Genomic DNA, 16,520 nt, shown 5'->3' on the forward strand with positions numbered 1-16,520 from the left:
CTTGAGTTGTTGGGAGTGGCAAACAATGGCCAGTCAACCTGAAGTCGACACTGATTGGCTGTTATTGTGTTTGTGCTTGTTTAGCATCAGCTGATAGGCTCCCATTGTAGTTGGGAGGTCAAGCGAGTAGCAGGAAGTAGCGGAGAGCAGACGTGAAAATGAAAGAATTATTGGCCTAATGAATAGGAAATGTATATTTCAAAACCGCTCCAACCACGCCATTGATAAAGGTAGCCTGATTTGCCTTCTTTGCGAGAAGTACTCAAGTTTAGCCTACCTTATCAACGCAAGCCCCCAGTCATGAGTGCAGCCACAGCGAAGCTACCACAGCGAACACGTTAATGATTTAACAAGCCATAGCAAGGCTCTTTGCCAAATTAAACTCAAAGAGAACACTAACCCCACCCGCCCCCCCACCTATGAGGCAGTCTGCAACTGACAGACTGACATGTGTTCTTGCCAAGAGCATAGCAATGAACTGTAGGCAGTTGAACATAGTAGAAGACGAGGGGTTAACGGAGTCCAAAGACACATCATACAAGCCACTGCGCAGCACCACAGTGACGACCAAAATCTCTGTATCTCTCAGTGTTCAATACTTGTATTAATCAGAATAGTTTATTTTGTATTTTTCATCTGTTCAAGTTTATGTTTAAAAATGGCTTTATAAAGTCACTTTTTTGTTATATATCCAATCTTTTGATCTGCCACAACCATGTAATGTTATGAATTTAAAATGAAAATGCCTCAAAGTCGAGGCTTTTCTCTGCAATTTTTAGGTGAGATGAAAAAATTATTAGTTTGATCAATTAATTACATATCATAATTAATCTCTGAATTCATTGAATCTTTTCATACTTAGATATAGCGTTAAGGTTATGTTACATCAGGGAAAATACATATATTTGTATTTTGTAAATTATTTCAAGATTTTTCAATTTCCCAAATTGTCTGTTTAAATAATGGAGAAAATACTGCATGTCATCAAAATAAATAATCATAAATAAACATCTGGTCAAAGACACTTATTTAATATATAGTATGATTTAAATTCATATTTCCTTCACAATCCAGGAAAGGGAAAATACAGTATATAAAGTAATAATGCCTTATCCATTCTATCTTGTTTTTTTTCATTTCCAGGTGTCTATCATATACCTAGATCTTTAATTCAAAACCATATTTGTGCCATATTAAATTGGTTTTATGAATATACCTGACTATCATGACATTGAGTACATGTAATATAGAGATTGTTTTGATGTGCAAATATACACAGTTACCTGGAACTCCAACTACACTAGGACTTCTAGGGATGAATATGTGGAAGTATTTTTTTTATTAAAAAAAAACACACACTTAAGTCACATTAAACATCTAATATCAGTCCGCTGTCACACATGAGCTCGGTGTACAGGAAGTTGCGTACAGCGTGTGTTGCGAAATACGTGTTTTTTTGTCTTGCTGCAGTCTCCAAAATGGGTTCATTGGGTTCATTTTTTTTTTAAATCAGTATCATTTCTGCAGTTTTAGACCTGTGGAACTAATGTTGTGAATTGACATTATCTATGCATACAACTGACTCTGGTTTCCTTCCACATTGCATGTGAGGGTTTGTGGTGCACGTGTCTGGATCCCAATATGCAGAGGCAAAAAGAGTATGAGAAGGACCGTCTTTTATTGCTTCTCAAGAACATAAAACGACCATGCCAAAGATATGCATGATGGATTCATTGGAGACTCTAAATTGTCCATATGTGTGAGAGTGATTGTGGATGATTGTGTGTGTGTGTGTGTATGTGTGCCCTGTGATTGGCTGGTGACCAGTCCGGTGTGTACCCTGCCTCTCACCCAAATTCCAGCATACCCCCTCCGTAATCGTAGTGAGGACAAGCAGCATAGAAAACATACAACTGACTTGACTTTTTTATATTGCATACGAGTTAAGAAAGTGTTCCTTAAAACACTGTCTGTACAGTTAATAATAGTTTATGATGGTAACAATTTCCACATTGTTTTGCTTTGCTGAATCAAAGCACAAAAGGCATCCATTAAAGAATCTTCCATGCAAAGCATTGTAAGTCCATAATGATAACAAGTGCTTGTTCTGTGTCTTAAATTTCCTTATTGGCTCTAAACAGCTGTTAATTAATGTAGTCATCAACTGATCTTCATGTTTTGTTTAATGACAAAGTGCAAGCTTCTGAAAGTCACCGTTTATTCTCAAACATACTGCTGCTCCATAATGTTAGCCTGAAACTCCTATTTATGACATTGTAATCACAGGATTAGCATGGTATTATCATGCTCCGGGATATTGCTGTTTTATTACTACTGTGACCTGTGCATGTGTTTTTTTTTAAAAGGAAGGTTTGTACTCATTGTAGGAACAATTGTCTACTAGTCAGAAAGGTTCCATTCGGCTGCTCTGGCCCAACAACTTCCCATTAAGATAACGTGTTTTCACAGGCAGGCTGTGGTCTCAGGAAACATGAATGACTATTCCTGGGTTATTCTGGAACATTGACGTATTTTCCGGGAAAACTTGTACTCTTGGACAGGAAGTGAGAGTCAGATTAGTGATTGCAGGGTTGATTACTAAAAATGCCAAACAACCTTTTTGCTGCTGTTTTTAGGAATGTATGCAAAAACATACAAAAATCACTTCTCTCATAGAGGATTTGACCAACCTTCCCATCTAATATATTCTAATGCTATTGTCATTTACAGACCAAATTAAAACCACAAAATGAATAGTCACTGACCATCGGTACTATAATGGCTTGGTTAGATATGTGTGGGTGACAGGCTTACCGTGTCTTTACCAAATCGAACGTGTTTAATGCCATTGTGGAAAGTTCTTGGTAGTTGCTTTTCATTTTAATCTGACAAGACAAAACTTTTCTCTACACACCGCAAACACACACAAGTGTTTTGGCTCATGTGACTCGACTTTGTATATTATTTTTCCAAGAATATAATCACAGGCTGCACGGCGGAAAAGTGGTGAGCATGCAGACCTGAGTTCAATTCCATCCTCTGCCATCTCTGTGTGGAGTTTGCGTGTTCTCCCTGTGCTTTTGTGGGTTTTCTCCGGGAACTCCAAATTGTCCATGGGTATGAATGTGAGTGTGAATGGTTGCTTGTCTATATGCGGCCAGTCCAGGGTGCACCCCGCCTCTCGCCCGAAGACTGCTGGGATAGGTTCCAGCACCCCCGAGACCCCGTGAGGATAAGCGGTAGAAAATGAATGAATGAATGAATGAAGATAATCACACTTGTTTCCAAAATTGATACACAATAATTTAAAATGCAATGCAATTATTCACAAATTGTCTACCCATTGTTTACCCATGGTTGGGGGACCCTAATATAGAGGATCTTTGACTAGCGTTTTTTTCTGCAGTACTTCCTGCCCTTTTAAGACCAGTTGCACCATAAGGTATGTATACATTTAAGGAAATATACAGATGGAGAAGTTTGCAAGGAAAAAGTCAGGGGTCACCCCTAAGAATGACTGTTGTTAATGGTAGAAACAATCTAATTCCTCACCAGTCTGCCAAAACAACTGCAGTGTGTTGTTCAACAAAATCACCTGCCAGTGAAATTTTGTTCTCTGAAAGTCATTGACCCCCCCAACCCTGACACACAATGGAGTATTACCAAATGTTTCTCTCTCCCCTGGCAGCTGTGTCAACACCCACAGGCCTCTAGTCTTAAACAAACATCCGTACAGCCATTGTACACCGTGCCTCTCCCGTCCACGAGGCTCAGGCTACAATGACAACTCTATAAATGCTGGCAGTCGGTCCCACAGCGGCATTGATTTTGTTCCAATCAATCCAGAGCAGATTGCAATGCATGGCAAGCAACACAGCCCTGCGCGGCATAGCAGACACTTCAGCATTAATTGTTGCCGGGCAGACTCAGGGGGTTGCATGCTCTTTGGAGGTCACGGTCACTTCACGTGTTTCTGTGAGATCACGCTGATTGTGTGCTCATTAGGTAGTTTAGCATAAACACCATAAGAAGCGATTTCCTCTAGTTGACGTTCTCTGAAACTACTGTGAAATCGTCAACTCTTGGAAAGTGGTGACTCACAAAATGTCAAACCACCATTATTCTTGTCATTTGTCAGCATGCATTTCATTTCTCTGTCCTCATTTATAACAAGAATAATTTATATTGCAGACTCTTTCCAGACCGGCGTATGTAAGGTCAGGGAACTTGTGTGGATGTTATTCTAGCTGTCAGGCTTTGTTTACCTTTCATTTGGACATTTTCCTGTCTCTTATTCCTAGCTTTTGTGTGTTTTCTCTTTACCCGGCTGTTGTTTTGTGTCATAACAAAGTGAGTTATGTTCCCAATGTCGAATACTTTGTCCTCATGCTTTCCATTTATGGTTGATTTGGCTGTTTATGTTCCACTTCTTTATTCCTCTGGCCTTGTGTGTGCAGAGAAGGAACACGGTCTGCTACTTCACTCGGCATGACGTGGGTTTGTGCGTGAGTCCGGCACACAGCATATGCTTCAGGAAGTGCGCTCCGACACGTGCGCTAGTCGCATGATGTCAGCGGCATGACGTCAGCAGCATACGCTGGTGATGCAGGGCTAGAAACATTGTGATGTATACCGATTGCATATTCACACATTTTCATTGCCCGTGCCTTTGTGTATGCAGATTGTAAGTGGGAGTGTTGTGTTGACAGACAGACGGCTAGCTGCCTCCAGACTGGAGAGAAGTATCAGCATGCCAGTGAGCAGTAACACAACCAACAATCTGTCTGTCTCCATGTTTGCTGGGGAATACTCCGAAACACTATTGTCCTGCTATTAGCACGTTCTTCAACTGGTGGCTTCTTCTTTCTCTTTGGGCTTTTTCACTTCAGGGTTCGCCACAGCAAATCAATCTCCTCCATCCAACCATGTGTTCTCTCACACCAACTACCCTCATGTCCTCCTTCACTACATCCATAAACCTCCTCTTTGGTCTTCCTCTACACCTCCTACCTGGCAGCTCTAAAGGCAGCATCCTTCTACCAATATATTCACTATCTCTCCTCTGGACATGTCCCAACCATCTTAGTCTGGCCTCTCTGACTTTATCTCCAAGGCCTCAAACATGTAATGTCCCTCTGATGTACTCCTTCCTGATCCTATCCATCCTGGTCACTCCCAATGAGAACCTCAGCATCCTCATATTTGCCACTTCCAGTTCTGCTTCCTGTCTTTTCCTCAGTGGTACTGTCTCTAGACCAAACAACATGGCTGGTCTCACTACAGTTTTGTATACCTCCTTTCATTTTAGATGAAACTCTTCTATCACACATCACGCCTGACACTTTTCTCCACCCGTTCCATCCTGCTTGCACAAGCTTCTTCACCTCCTTTTCACAATCTCCATTGTTCTGGACTGTTGACCCCAGGTACTTAACATTCTCCACCTTCTGTATCTCTTCTCCCAGTAACCTCACTCTTCCACTGGGGTCTCTGTCATTCACACACATATACTATGGCTACGGCTAATCTTCATTCCTCTCCTTTCCAAGGCAAACCTCCATGAGCTCAAAACATTTTTGTACTGTTGTCATATTGAGGAACATTAACTTCCATTTTTGCATGCTTAAAAGCAGAGGTGTATTGCCATATTGCGATTACAATTTCGCAGCTGCTCTCTATCGTGATTTTTAAAACTTTATAATTAATAATCCATGCTGTTTCTTGGTTAGATACGACCTATTCTTCATTGAAAATATGCATATTTAGCCAGCTTTTTATTGCCAGTTTGAAGTATCTCACAACAAGCACAACAATCCCTAATAATAAAAACACAGGCTACTGTTGCGGCCGTAATCCACGCTAAACTAAAACTCACATTTAAACTAAAAGCACATTTATAGCAACACACACAAGCAAACATTTGCATCACACAAATAGCTTATTTACTTACTATATAGTAAACTATTGTCTACTATAAATGGAAATGCAAGTGTAAATGTGACTATAGGGTAGTTACTTCATGCCTAGAGGGCTCTAAAAAATGTATTTAGAAGGTTGCAAACAGGTTTTCTATGCTCTAACTACAATAATATTTAACTTCTACATCCATCCTACTTCACAGAAATTCACTTATCACAGTTGGGCCTGGAACCAATAAAAGAGGATTTTGGCTTGCATTTTTGTAGTAGGTCCTTAAAGTGCAGACCTGACCTTTAAGAGCAGATTTAGGGCAGATACCTCTCGGAAAAGCAACTAGTCATGCCTTTAAAAGGAGTATTTAGATAAACGAGCACCTCATGTTATAACCTTAGCTAACTGGTAACTTTATAAAGTCACCATGACCTTTTCTGATTCTCTCTGCCTCAGCGACAGGACAGTATATCATTTATTTGTTCTGAAACACCAAAGATGCAACACTTCCTTTGTGATGATGGCTATGCAGACAGATACTGTAGCAATAGCAGAGGCAGCTGTCCCAGTTGCTAGAGTGACCTTTCTGTCGGGTTCAGAAGCGAAGGAACTGCTGACCACATCAACCACAGGCCTTTCACTTCGAAAGCTAGCACTTTGCTTCACACCTGACCTTCATATTAGGTAAGCTGTCAACAGATGTCATGAGGTATTTTCAAAAAAAGAGCAAAAGAGAACAAAAACTCTGAAATTCTCAGGTTGTGTTATGTATATAGGTATATTTGAAGATAAATTTAACATCCAAACTATTGAACATGATTGCAGCTTCTGTATTAAATGCTTTATTTTGGTTACATATGCAACAGTTTTCAGTGTGATGCATTGCATGTCTACACCGTTATGCCATATAACCATTATTCATTCATTCATTTTCTACCGCTTATGCTCACGAGGGTCGTGGGGGGTGCTGGAGCCTATCCCAGCTGTCTTTGGGCGAGAGGCGGGGTACACCCTGGACTGGTCGCCAGCCAATCACAGGGCACATATAGACAAACAACCATTCACACTCACATTCATACCTATGGACAATTTGGAGTCGTCATTATAATATGAATAAAATATAAAGACTAAAAATAATCCAAAAAACAAACAAGCATCAGCCTCTCTTACTCATTAATGCCATAGCTCCTCACAAGTTCTTAATGATAGTAACACATGTTGTAATAGAAAAAGTAAGACTTGCTCTTGTGTGTCAGTGATTCATGATAGTCACCACTTTCCATGATAGGAATAATAAAAATAAGTATTTTTTTTAAAAATACATTTCCTGTTCTATATATTTTTTTTTGTTTTTTTGCATGTGGTTGACTTCAGTGTTGCTGGGTAATCTGGCTGGTTCTTAAAAACAGCATCGTTACTACCCAATGCTGTTTGATGCTGTGACCATTTTAGACATCCCGCGTTTCATCCTGCATTATATATCTTCTACTTATCAGTTTTGTTTTCTCCTCACGGCTGGCGGTGGAGGTGGGCGGGGTGCAGCGCATTCTTCCAGACCAGCCTTACTATTCCTCTTGTTCTCCAGTCTCCACGTGAAGTTTGCAGTGTGGGCAGAGGGTGATGAATACAATAGAGAAAGAGGGGGAGTTGGGGATGGAGGACAGTGAGTGGGTGAGCACACAGGACCGGAGATAAGGGTTGTTGGTGGTGGGGGGGGGGGTTGGTTGGGTTAAGTTGGTGCCTACACAGGGCTGTATCCCACAGCCTCTCTCCTGTCTCCCACGCTGACTGGCACCTCTAGCCTGGCCTATAGCTCCTGATTAAAGTCTGCACCTCTTCCCACTCCCTAAAAGATCTGCATGTCTGTGAGTGAAGTATATTTCAAACTAGCTCACCAGAGAAGCCTTCAGACAGGATTTTTAGGGGGCTTTCATCTTCCTTGCAGCTTCTGCTCAACTGCATCTTGGGCTCTCTTTCTCTGTTTTAACAACTGCTTCTTTAGCGCTTGCAGTTAGTTGTGTTTTTGGCATGTTAGTTACATGTTAGTATGGTGCAAAATTATGTTCATAAATTTAAGTTGCACATGATTACAGTACAACATTATTAATGATCTAAACTGCATGAAAAATTACCGTAAATTTTTGTTTTGTGTTCATGACCGTCACGACTATTGGTATTACCGACGACTTAGGCTATACATCCAATGATGTCTAACAGTAGCTAAATCGCTATCATTAGCTTAACAAACACACTGTGGCTAGTGTACGTATGTGCGTGTTTGTACCATCACTGAAATATAATACTTATGTTTGAATGTTGTAGCACTCTACGAACCCAGCCGCATACCTGTACGATTCTTTTATTTCTATTTGGCCACATTTATTAAGAAGTACACTACCTGGCCAATAGAAAAGTCACCTACATTAGATTGCGTTCAGCATCCTCAATGTAAAAGATGTATCAAAATGGCCTGCTGTCAAGGGGCTGTAACAAAACAAGGCTGAATGAGTGACAACTTGGGAGCAGATCAAGAAAATTCAATATGTGGATAAACACCTTCAATGTAAATGAGTCAGATATTCTGATCCATGGGGCTGGATGAGCAGATTAATAGTATTGATGAATCCTAATTAGCGTCATGCTGAATCAAATGATGAATGCCAAGCGTTGTTAAGGAGGCAGTGTGTGTCTAAATAGACCCAGAGGCTGGATAATACAGTAATAGCTTGTGAGTCACACTAGCGATGAGAAAGAGGCCAAGGAAGTCAGAGTGCAACACAATGACAAGAAAAAGGGAAATAACAGCAATTGTAATTATTCTACTAATGGTTTATTTGATTTGCACATGCTTTACAAGTTACACAGAGAAACATCGTGTTTACATGTTTGCACAATTCAACATGTCTGAAAAGGAGTCGGAAGAAGAGGTGTTTACTCAAAGGAGACCCATTATGCTCATTTTTCCACCATTTGTATTAAGTTGTGGTCTCCTATAGAGCAGGTACACACAATAACCCACACAGAAAACCTTCTAGATTTTCCAGAATCGGCACCTATTCCAACTGTATTTCCTTTGATTTGTACTTACTGCCAAAACCGTCTGTTTAATTTATTCCCCCCACACCCAGTCCGCTGTGATTGGTCACAGACCCAAAGTGCTACCTAACTATGAAACATATAAGGAAGTTCGCCTCTCTGTGATGTCACAAAGCAACAGTTTTAACCACACCTTTTCAAACGAGCGTTTTGAGCCATCCAAAACGTCTTTCAGGGCTCACTTCCAAATGTGCAAACCTCATTTGGCATAATTTATCACGAGAATACAACATTCTAAATACATTTATGGGTCAGAAAAGTGGAAAAAGCGTAATAGGTCCCCTTTAAACTTACCTGGTCTCATGAATTACTGATAGTATGCTCACTTCCTGTGTTTAACATCTTACCATGCTCTAATGGGGAGATAAAAGAATCAAGAACATGTAGCAATAGGAAGAAGAAAAATGAATAAAATGACATTATTGTTTTTTAAAAAAAACTCAATAAATACATATAAATAAATGAAAAAAAAACTTTAATTATAAAATATATAAATAAATACATTAAAAAACCCAGACAAACACATTGTCTAAGTGCAAATGAATGGCTATACAGTAGACTAAGCAATAATAATTGGACAAGATAAATATACATAATTGCTACATTGTTTGAGTTCTGTGCTCAGACTAATAATTGAACAAGTAGAAGAAGTAGAATTTGAGGAAATTCTGTATCCATTATGGCCTTCCTGCTTGCCTGCCTGTCTTCATGGATCACCCCCTCCAATGTTTTACACCTCCAATTTGAAGCAGCCGTGGGATTAGTTTGTGGAACTGCTGGCTCGCATTGTGTGCTGACAGGATAGGCAGTCAAATCCCTTTTTCAGCCACCGCTACTTATGCTTGTCCCTGCGTTGTCTCTTTCAGGCATAGGCGCCTCGCTCTACATGCATGTAATCTAGCAGACAAGGAAGAATGAAAAGAGAATTGCATGTGGATGAAGGGAGCAGAAATGGGATGACAGCAAGAAGAATGCACAGAGGTGAGAAGCAGGAGAGAGAGAGAGGTTTAAATAGGAGCTAACTTGGCTCCAAAGTAGCCCACTCTGTTTGTTTTTGCTCCTTTCTAAAAATGGTCTTTATGTTTGACATCAGCATGTGAATTATTCATCCTTAACTTCATGCCTGAATTATTGATATCTTAAAAAAAACAAAGGCAAGAGGGAGGCATGATGTAAGATGGAGAAAAGGATGGATTTCATCATTATTTACTGTTTTATCACAAAATGAGATATCCGCCAAATGTAAAATGTGACATTTAATCAGATAAAGCAAAATCCTTACTGGTGTAAGTACTATAGAGGGCTCTAATTTCGTGGCGCAGCGCAAGGTGGCGCAGTGTGGCGCACCCCAGATAGTGATAATTATTTGGTCCAGCGCAACACTGTGTGCAGCCAATTTGATAATTTGGTAGACTGGGCTGCGCCGAGATAATATCGCTCCAAAGGTGCCCTAGAAGCTCGCCAGCTCCGACCTTATGCATTTTTGAGACAATAATGAAAATAATTGATAGTTAAGTGATTGACATAGCTTGATCTTGGGCTGCATGAGTGCTACCGGCGCTGTGGAGATGCAGTTGATAGAGGGAAACATGAATTCCAACATGCACGATGACTTTATGAAGCAAGAGTATATTCCTTCACCCTTTGGAAACATGTACTTTGAAGTATATTCAATATTAGGTATTGTCCCTTGAGGAAATCTAATAAAAGGTGATGAAATGTGAGGGTGTACAGCTTTGAGCATCACCTTAAAGAACCAATGTTAAAGCTGCTGCTCTGATGAATTAACAAAACAAGAGATGTGATATATTTTGTTTTCCTTGTCTTCCATATGGTCTCTTGTGTATTATTCTCTTTGTGGATAGTAGCATATGTCAACAGCCCACACACACACGCACACACACACACAAAATCAAGTGAATTGATATTGTTTTCTCTATCTGTTCCACTTTAATTGCATCCCTTTGCTGGCACAAATGCGACACACTCCAGTTTGGACTGAATGCGTTGTATGGCATTGAGACCTAGCAACAGAGCATAAAAGGGTATTTCTGTTGGTTGACTGGATGGGTTGATGGAAGGATAGGTGATGTTTAGCCTGTGATTCTCTTTGCAAAATGGAATAAAGAGACCTCCCATCCTTCTCTCGCGCTTTCTCTCTCGTTGTTCCTCTCTCTCCTCGTTGCCTCTTTCTTTTGTTTACTTTGTTATCCCCTTGCTGCAGCAGCCAGTGTGATGCTTACGTACATCTTTCTGTGGGTGTAACTGTGTGTGTGTGTGTGTGTGTGTGTGTGTGTGTGTGTGTGTGTGTGAGTGTGCGTGCATGCTCACAGAGGTACAGGGCCCAGACACTTGGAATCATTTAGTGAGAATCTCGAGTGTGGGAGGAGAGGAATGCGTGCCCAGATAAAAGAAGGAAAAAGTGAAAGAAAAGCAAAGCAAAGAGAGGGGGCGGCAAGACAGAGACAGACAGACAGAGAGAGGCAGGTGAGGGAGAGGTGGATGGATGGAGGAAAAGAAGTTGAAGATGAGGGCAAAAGCAGGAGGAAGAAAATGACAGACAGTGGGAGAAAGAACAGAAAAAAAGGGTTCAGAGGAAAAGTACAAGCGGCCCACTCCTTACGTATTGTTCTCCATTAAGCTGAGTTTTATTGTTTAAATGGCTGCTGCAGGTCTTGCTTCTGGGGTGGGGGGTGGGGGGGGGCATCTATTCCTATCACAATGCTGCCTACACACACCTCATAGTGACAGGCGGCATGGAGAACAGAGAATAGATGATTTAAAAGGGGAATAAACGAAGGTAGGTGGTACCAAACAGCCTTAGTTAAAATAGAAATGAAATTAAAACGAGAATACTAATCGTTCTGACTTGTCCAAACAAGCAATGCATTTCATTAAAATTTGTGGCTGAATAATAAGATGCCATTTGTTCAGAAGTTGCATCTAAGCACTGAGAAATACAGCACCGGTTCCAACAAACATAAGGAATTCATTGATAAAATGATAATACATAATTAATACACATGATAGCAGCCCACATATAGCATTCACATATGGATGGTATCAGAACAATTCCATATACAGTATATCCGATCTCTTACTATTTTTGCATCTTTGACACACTTAAATGTTTCAGATCATCAAAAAAATGTAAATATTACCCCAAATTCACACCAGACATGTATCACGTATGGCATGTCCGCGTAGCATTTATGCATGTAGATTTAAAAGGCTAAATTAGAGAGGTCAGTGCGGCGTCACATTTCCCCCTGTGTAGCCTTTGCTTGTTTTCCATTTAGGTTACAACGCAGTAGTCCAAAAAAAACAAGATAGGCGTAGCATCGGGTACTCAAAAAGACACATATTTATGTGTAACTGACTTATTTTCAATATCTAAAGTTGTTGATTTTGAGAACCATGCCTTTTCTTTTCTTATGTTGTCCTTGTAAAAATGGTGTCTCGGGTCGTATGAAAGGGTAAATTTGCCAGACTGATTAAAATAGAAGCGTATGACATGCTGCTACAGGGTTAGTCCATGGCAGCACAACTGAACACAAAATGCAGTTTTTAAATGAAACTTTGTGTTATTAAGGAAGAAGAAAATCTCCATGTCCCTGTGTGAAAAAGTGATTGCCTCTAAAAACTAATAACTGGTTGGGCCACCCTTAGCACCAACAACTGCAATCAAGCTTTTGTGATAACTTGCAGTGAGTCTCTTACAGCGCTGTAGAGGAATTTTGGCCTACTCAACTTTGCAGAATTGTTGTCATTCAGCCACATTATTGGAGGGGTTTTCCAGCATGAACCACAATTTGAAGGTCATGCCACAGCATCTCAATAGGATTCAGGTCAGGACTTTGACTAGGCCACTCCTAAGTCTTCATTTTCTATGTCTTCAGACCATTTAGAGGTGGACTTCCTGGTGTGTTTAGCATCATTGTCTTGCTGCAGAACCCAAGTTGGTTTCAGTTTGGGGTCACAAACAGATGGTTAGATATTCTCCTTCAGGATTTTTTGGTAGACAGCAGAATCCATGGTTCCATTGGTCTCCAGCAAGTCTTCTAGGTCGTGAAGCAGCAAATCAGCCCTGACCATCGCACTACCACCACCATATTTTACTGTTGTTATGTTCTTTTTTGAAATGCGGCATTACTTTTATGCCAGGTGTAATGGCATAAAACACCTCCCCCTCAAATAACTTTTGTCGCATCAAACATACACAGGGCCATGTCAATTTTTTTTCATTTAAAAACTGCATCTTTTGTTCCAGTCCAGGGTGTACCCCGCCTCTCACCCAAAGACACCTGGGATAGCCTCCAGCATACCCACAGCCCTAGTGAGGATAAGCAGCATAGAAAATGGATGGCTGCATGGAAAAGCATAGGCATGATAAGGGAGCAATGTGACTACACTAATTAAAACCTTTACCAAAAAAATCCCAATACTTTGACTCACCACCAAAAGTAATGACAATCATGGTCCAATGCCTTTTCTACAAGCTCATCATGGAATAGCAATAAGCAGCATATCATGTATTATCATGAGCACAGGAAAAAATGTACCCTTCAGTTCTGCTCTCAGGCAAGATTAAAACAAATGATAACAATTAAAAGAACTATTTTTATGCATACTAGCGCAAGCATTCACACAATACAGTAATAATATTTCAGCTGAAACTGTTACAGCCTCTTCTGCTTGCAGATTTACCGTCCTCCTACATTGCCTCCTCCTGTTTCCGGTCTCGCTTCCCTGGCCTGTGCCAAGGCCAGCAACTTTGTACACACTGTACAAGCATCCCTCGCTGGTGTGTGTGCTTAAAATGTGTGTCTGTGGGTGTGTGTTTGGGTGTACTGTATGTGCAGCACAGCCGGAGACTTCCCGTGGACAACTTGCATCCTCCAATGAGAGCAAGTTGCTGGCCATCAGAATGGATGCCAACATGCACCTCCAATTGTGAATACTCTTTATTGCAGCCTGAGGGAAAGCTTTCTATTACCTCGGATCATTATGCTGTTTTTTTTAAAGGCAAAGAATTTGATGAAAAGTGTCTATCCATGCAAACCTGCAATTGGCCCCTTGACCTCGCTGATGAGCGCTGTAGTTCAGCCTAGCGGGCTACTTGCTGGAAACAGCATCAAATCATCTGCCATTGTCCACTATCGACAAGGACCAATCCCTAGCAAGCCTGCAGGTCATGATGATCGCCATCCAAAATCAATTCAAGGCAGCCACACGTGCATATGTGCAGCCATTCTACTGTCTTTGGGGGAATTATATACACAGGTGACGATTTCAAAAAAACTAATACAGAATCAGATTTCAATGATGGACGGGTAGGTGCTATTGACCAGCCCGGGGTCACGGAATGAACTGGATCCGACTGACCTCTGTGGCTCCTGGCAACAAGGTGGGCACATTCAATCTCACTTGACCCCCTCTGCTTTGACCCTTGATCCCTGGCAATGCTACCCCTGTGTGAACTCTCACCTCCTGGGATCAATAGCTCTTGACCGTCGCTTCGGGCCTTGGGGCCAGAGCAGCAAGGGCGGCGGTAGAATGTCACTGTGCTGGAAGTGGGGTGCAGGCTGGCACAAGGAGGTGACCCCAGGGGTCAGGTCCACTGCCTAATAATGATGTTGGGGATTTGTATGCAAATGGACGTGATTAGGGGACTAAGTATTGCAGTAGTATGCGATACCATGAAAAAGGCCCAAGGCCACCCACTACCTTTTGTTGTTTTAATGAGCTTTTTCACAGCATTCATGCTAACGGATACACTTGATGAAGGCCATAGAACAAACATGTATAGCTATAGCTCAGCACCAACAGGGTCCACAAGTCTCTGTCCTGGCTGCTCAGTATAATATGGCTTAAACTTCTTGTAAACCTAACGTGATGGTACGTACCAAAATTCTGCATCCTGTTTCCTTTTGCTGCCTTGGATGATCGAGTACACATTTATTTAGAACTCCTATTTTGAAATATTAAAATGTTCTTTAAAACATTGCTAGCATACCTAATTAAAAGGTTTAATCATGTCTAAACCTTGACCCTGGAACAAATTATGTTTTTCCATTGTTTGCTAGTTTGTTTGAAAATGGCACTAGAGCCACAGTAGCCATCTTAGTAAGCAACAACATTGTTGTAGACAGCTGCTGCGGTCTGGCTTATTCTTGCTGGAATGTTCCTGTTCCAGTACAAGAATACAACCTCCTGTTCTCATTTTCCATTCTTTTCATATCTCATGTCAGTGGTTTCGCAGACATCTCACGAGAGTTGAGGCATGACTCAGACCCACACAGACTCGTGGCTGGTGGCTGTGACTCAGAGGAAGGAAGGAAGGAAGGAAGGAAGGGAAGAAGGGAAGAAAAGTGTGCCTGTGATGGGATGTCTTCCCCTCCTTCTTTACCCCCTTCTCTCGGCCTGGCTATAGCGGAGAGGAGCAGCTGGCCATGAATACGTGAGTGGCAGCCCGCCTCACCACTCACATGCATACACAGACCAGTTTCTGCTGCTGAAAATAGCAAAACAGAAAACCTTCCACGGCATCTGCTCGCTACCTCAGAAGAGAAGCAGTAGCGGGATCAGAGTAGTCCCAGCTGTGGGGGGTTGCTTGAGCAGGGAGGGTGGCACTGATGGTGGGAGGAGAAAGGTGAGAAAAGTGTCAATAACAGACAAAGGCCTTGACTAGGAGTGAAAAGACTCACATTGATCAGCAGTCTGTCATCGAGGCATGGATTTATTTTATCCATATGTGCAGTTCACAAATAAAGCCAGGCCCCCAAAAGCATCACAATATCAGTTTGCACACCTTCCCCTGCATTTCCTCCTCCTCGGTGCTCCTCAGAAAAAGAAAGACAAACTCATTTCCATACAAATGGAGTGAGAGCCTGCAGACCGGGGACCCGACGGAATTGCAAATATTTCATCTTTGCCTGGAAGCCGTGTGCTATTACTCGGCGGCTATTATCCTTTCTCTTTTTGCTCAACTCACCTCCACTCTGCCTCCATGCTTGTGCTGACCCTCTATGTGCCCCATCCTTCAAAAAAATCCTCCCCGCCCACAGTTTTTTTTGTGTTTTTTTTTTTTTACAGGATAACATTCCATTCTCCTTCCATCCGGTCTTTTTATCTGTAAATTCAAAAAAACAAAGCCAGACCCAATTTTGAGCTTCTAATCCAGTGATGAACTTGGCTTCAAACACCACTGGAGAGCAACTGACGTCCGTCTTTGTCAGCCATGCGTGGCTTCCTTCCCAGCATCTGCCCATTGCGGCGCTCGCGTTCTTACGAGTGCACATGGCGTCCAGCAGCTGGCGGGTCGGCAGAGGTGCTGGAGCACAGATTGCCTGGCCTCAAACCCGGGCTGGGTGCCAGGTGTGTGGATGCAGCCAGGGACACACTTTTTACAGCGTGCATGTTTTATTACTAATCAAAAGTCAGGAAAGTATATAGAGATTCACTATTTTGGTTTGTATCTAAAGTTACTTGGTAAACTGTGTGTGTGGTCGCCA

General features: G+C 41.6%; 1 long non-coding RNA gene across 1 annotated transcript in view; it reads left to right on the top strand.

Moving 5' to 3' along the window:
• The window catches only part of LOC131130087 (uncharacterized), a 37,022-nt gene extending 21,579 nt beyond the window's left edge, over positions 1-15,443 (top strand). Inside the window, exons 2-3 of the long non-coding RNA XR_013627218.1 lie at positions 9,873-9,987; positions 15,258-15,443. This is a non-coding gene — a long non-coding RNA (uncharacterized LOC131130087). The remainder of the gene's footprint in view (positions 1-9,872; positions 9,988-15,257) is intronic.
• The last annotated feature ends 1,077 nt before the right edge of the window (positions 15,444-16,520 follow it).

The sequence above is a fragment of the Doryrhamphus excisus genome, linkage group LG4, assembly GCF_037039965.1.
Source record: "Doryrhamphus excisus strain RoL-2023G ecotype Guam linkage group LG4, RoL_Dexc_Guam_v1.1, whole genome shotgun sequence".
Taxonomy (NCBI): Eukaryota; Metazoa; Chordata; class Actinopteri; order Syngnathiformes; family Syngnathidae; genus Doryrhamphus; species Doryrhamphus excisus.